The sequence below is a fragment of the Helianthus annuus genome, chromosome 3, assembly GCF_002127325.2.
Source record: "Helianthus annuus cultivar XRQ/B chromosome 3, HanXRQr2.0-SUNRISE, whole genome shotgun sequence".
Lineage (NCBI taxonomy): Eukaryota > Viridiplantae > Streptophyta > Magnoliopsida > Asterales > Asteraceae > Helianthus > Helianthus annuus.
The window spans coordinates 16,272,785-16,277,652 of NC_035435.2; the positions used below are offsets into that span (position 1 = coordinate 16,272,785).

At 41.8% G+C, this 4,868-nt stretch overlaps 1 non-coding gene across 1 annotated transcript; it reads left to right on the forward strand.

The window, feature by feature from the left end:
- Positions 1-4,425: 4,425 nt before the first annotated feature.
- LOC118491023 lies at positions 4,426-4,532 on the forward strand. Its single transcript, XR_004890248.1, has one exon. It is a non-coding gene; the product is annotated as a small nucleolar RNA R71 (small nucleolar RNA).
- The last annotated feature ends 336 nt before the right edge of the window (positions 4,533-4,868 follow it).

Consider the following 4,868-nt stretch of genomic DNA (forward strand, 5'->3'; position numbering starts at 1 on the left):
GATCCTACTAAATTTGACCCAGGTCCCAAGCAGGACCTCTAAACGCTGAACAAGGGCAAGACCCTTACCAAACCGTTCCCTTAACCCCCGACCAGGTAGCCAACATACCTCCATATAGACCGTGGAGATATGAATGGTGAAAATCTTTTATTTTATATAGATAGTAAAATAATGCCAAGACACCACGGACAAACGATAAGGAAAGATCACCTTCAACATAAGTAACTAGTTATTAAAGTCATTAATACAAAACCAAATAAAAAGTGCAAAAGATTAAAAATAAAAAGTATTATACTAAACACTTGTCTTCACCAAGTGATGTAAGAGACTTAGGCAAACATGGCCTTGATTGTCAAGAACTCTTACGATCAATCTTGGATCCCGAGACGACTCACACACTCTACGATGGACAATGGATGATGGTGGTGGATGATGGTGTTATGGTGGTGGTGGGTGGTGGATGAAGTGTGAGAGAGGTGGTGTGCCAAGGGATGAGAGAGAATGAAGCCAAGCTCCTCTATTTATAGGCTGAACAGAAGGCTGGACACGGCCCCGTGTCCGCTGGACACGGCCCCGTGCCCGTCTGACATTCTCTCACTTCATTAATTGTAATTGCGAATTACAATTAATGCGCCTGCTGTACTTTCACCACGCCCCCGTGCTCGCTGGACACGGCCCCGTGGTGGGCAATGGAAGCTTCTACTGGTTTGTCTTTTCTGCTGCTTCCTGGGCACGCCCCCGTGTTCGCTGGACACGGGGCGTGTTCAGACTCTGTTTCTTCTCCTTTGCCTTGGGAGGTGCCGTTGAGGGTCCGGGCAATCCACTTTTGTTCCTTTTTCTTGTATTTATGGTAGAATTAGTTGTCTTTTTGCTTCTTTTGTGATTTTGAGCTCATTTCATCCTGAAAATACAAAAGGAAGACAAAAACACTCTTTTTCCAACATTCGTACTAAAAAAGGGTTAGTTTTATGCCTTAATTGATGTGATTTATATGTTGCATTTTACACACATCAAATACCCCCACACTTGAACTTTTGCTTGTCCTCAAGCAAAACTCTTTAAATGTGGCTTACACTCCCAAATGGAATAGGTAGAAGAGAAGTTTTTTTTAGCTTGTCCTAGAGTGTCGGGAATCCAAGGTTTTTATAGGTTTTATTTTTATTTATTTACAATCCTATTCGTTATGATTTATTTTGAACGTTTCATAAGATGAATTACTTATTTGGGCATAGCATGCCTTATTAAAATTCCATTTATATACAAGTTCACATACCTCACGGGAGATCACTCAACACTCGGCCGAAGGTGTATATTTTAGTGAATCACTCGAGAGCGGCACGGAACTTACGTCTTCCATAGGCTTGCCAAGCAATCAATCCTCCTCCTTTTTAACTTTTTACCTTTGTAAATATCAAGAGGACTTTTGGGTGAAGGCTTGGGTTTAAAGGTGGGTGGTTGGTTAGTGGTTAGTAAAAAGGGCGAAAATCGTAACAAGCGTCGGTTTTCGTGAAGTACCTTATTTTTAGTGACTTTTTATTTTGAAGTATTTCTCCAAACAAGCTTTTATAGCTTTTGTTTGTTTTTGACTTCATCATCATCATTTCATATTTTTTTTTCAATCGTCACATAAAAAGGTGATGTTTACGAAAAAGCGAACTTGTTACTAAAATAAAAAAATTAAAAAGGTTTTTGGTGGGTAAAAAGGGTTTTGGGGTAATGAAATGAAAGGTTTAGGCCCAAAGGGCTATCTAGGGGGATTTTGGGTAGGTAAAAAATGAAAAATAATGGTTTTGAAAAAAAATGGTTAGTCCTAATGCCTCCATCATTTACTTACTTGGGTTTAAGTTGGTAAGGACCGGGAATGTATCGTCGTGGCAAGTTCTAGATTTGTAAGGACCGAGCGGCTATTCACACAAGAAACGAAAAATGAGCATTTAATCTAAATATGTGTATTTTTATGCTCAATAAAGGCTCAAAACTCACTTTTGTGGGAATGGGTTTTTAATGTGACCAAGCATATATAATCGAATTTTTAACTAGACTTGTTATACCGTTTCATAATTTTCTTATGTTGGTTCCTTTTTTATCACGACGCTATCGGTTGTAAACTTGTAAAAATATAACCTTTTTAGAACTTGTTATTCCCAACTTAAACTAAGACAAGTAAATAAAAAAATGAAAAAAGTTTTTGAAAAAATTTAGGGTGTTTAGCGGTTCCAATAGAGTTTTGTGTAAGGCTTGTGTTTAGGATTTTGCAAAATTTCAAGGGTTTTAGCATCCCCCCCACACTTAAATTACACATTGTCCTCAATGTGTCCAAAAATAATGTTTTTGGTTGATTAGAATGTATAAAAGTGGGTTAAAAAGCAAAGATTTATGTTACTGGCATCCTGGACACGGCCCCGTGTTGACCGGGCACGGCCCCGTGGTCAAGTGCCAGTAACAAAAATTACAGAATTGAAACAGAAGCCTGGACACGGGGGCGTGTCCGCTGAACGGCCCGTGTCCAGTTACCTGAACTGGGTGATTTTCTGCAGGGGGCTCAGCACGGGGCCGTGTTGGTTGGGCACGACCCGTGTTGAGCCTTCTGTGATGGAGATTTTTGTCGGGTTGCTCTGTTCTTCGTGCATGGTTCCATTTTTCTCGTTCCCTTTTTCATCCATTACCACCATGAGTGTGTTTTATTCTGCAAAAACTAAAAGATTAAACTAAACTAAACTAAGGATAGATCCGCGGAATGCCTCCGTGGTGCGCCACGTTTATAAGGGTCCTTGGCTAGACCCGATTCCTGGTTATATATCTTCTGAGTGGAGTGCCTTGCTTCCCAAGTTACACCGTCGGAGAGCGGCATCCAAGCTTGAATCAATAACCTTCATGTAATTGACTGGGTCGTCGTCCTCTATTTTCTTCCCAACTCCGAACTTCACCTCATCGTCCCCATACCTCAAAGTCAGTGTCCCGTCATTCATGTCTACCACTGCTTGTGCTGTGGCAAGGAAGAGTCTCCCTAGGATAAGGGGGACCTCGGTGTCTTCCTCCATGTCGAGTATGACAAAGTCAACTGGATAAACGAATCTGCTTACCCTTACCAAGACATTCTCGATGACACCTTGTGGGAACTTGACTGATCGATCAGCGAGTTGTATGCTTATTTTTGTAGGGCTCGTGGTTCCCAAGCCAAGCCTTTTGAACATCGATGAGGGCATGAGGTTAATGCTAGCCCCTAAGTCGGCCAAGGCATTGCGAACGGGTGATTCCCCTATAGAGCATGGAATCGTGAAACTTCCGGGATCGATTTTCTTTTGGGGTAGTTTATTGAGTACGAGGGCAGAGCATTCTTCACCTAAATTAACTAATTGCAAATTTTCAATTTTCTTTTTATGTGTAAGGAAGTCCCTCATAAATTTAGAATATTTGGGCATTTGGGTTAGGACTTCGATAAAAGGAATATTGACATGCAATTGTTTTAACAGACTTTCGAATTTTGCGAACTGCTCATTGGTCTTTTGACGAATTAACCTACCGGGGTACGGAACTCGAGGAGCCTTGGTAGGCTCTGGTGATGGGGGAGAGTTCTTTTCCTGCAGATGTGTTGGCATTGTTTCTTCCGTTGGTGGAGGTACTTCTGCAGGTCCTACGGTGCGGTTTCGTAGTGTGATGAGGTGAACTTGCGCCTTTGGGTTTGTTTCGGTATTGCTAGGTAATGCGCCTTGCGGTCTCTCGGAAAAATTTTGTGCTAGTTGATTTATTTGTTTTTCTATGTTTTGAATGCTAGCTTGTTGATTCCTAAAATTAGATTCTAATTGTAGAAATCTTTCCGAGTTTTTCTTATCAGCGTCAGAGACGAGGCGAGATATAGTATCTTCGAGCCTTTCTCGTCCACCTTGTTGTTGAGTGAAATTTTGTGACTCATTTCTTGATTGCTGAAAGTTTGTTCGTTGGGTTTGTTGGTTACTACTATTGCCGGTTTCCCGCCAACCAAGGTTTGGGTGATTTCGCCATCCTTGGTTGTAAGTTCCCGTTGGAGGACCCGACGGCCTAGGTCTATTATCAATGTAGTTTACCATTTCTTGTTGATCGTCCGTTTCTTTCATGTAACTCCAATTTTCATGTGACCCACCACACCCTTCACAAGCCATAACCGAGACTGTTTTTGTCATTTCTAATTTTTTTATTTTTGAAGAAAGGGCCTCGATTTGGGCTTGTAAAGAGGTGCTTTCGTCGACCTTATGGGCGCCCGGGGCAATAGACTTATTTCCCCGGGGAGTGTGCCATTGAAAATTGGTTTGAGCAATTTCCTCAATCTGATTATATATTTCGTGTGGGCGTCGATTACCTAAAAGTCCCCCGGAGCTAGAATCAAGTGTCTGCCTAGTGTGTGGCAACAATCCATTGTAGAAAGTGGATACTTGTTGCCATATTGCGAGGCCGTGATGGGGACACTTACGTAATAGCTCCTTGAACCTTTCCCAAGTTTCATATAAGGATTCCCCGTCCTCTTGTGAGTATGTATTAATTTCAGCCATTAATTTAGCAGTTTTAGAAGGAGGAAAATACTTATATAGAAACTTTTGGGCTAGTTCATCCCAGGTGTTTACCGATCCAGCTGGGAGGGTGTTGAGCCAAGCTTTCGCTCGGTCTTTTAGTGAGAATGGAAACATACGGAGGCGGATGGCGTCGTTTGATGCTCCATTGATCCGAAAGGTATCACATATTTCTAAGAAATTAGTTATATGTAGATGAGGATCCTCGTCCGCAAGCCCATGGAAGGTTGCGGAGTTTTGGAGCATTTGTATCAAATGCGGTCGAAGTTCGAAGTTATTGGCTTCGACATTCGGGGCATTGATAGCGGCGCTTAGATTACCTAC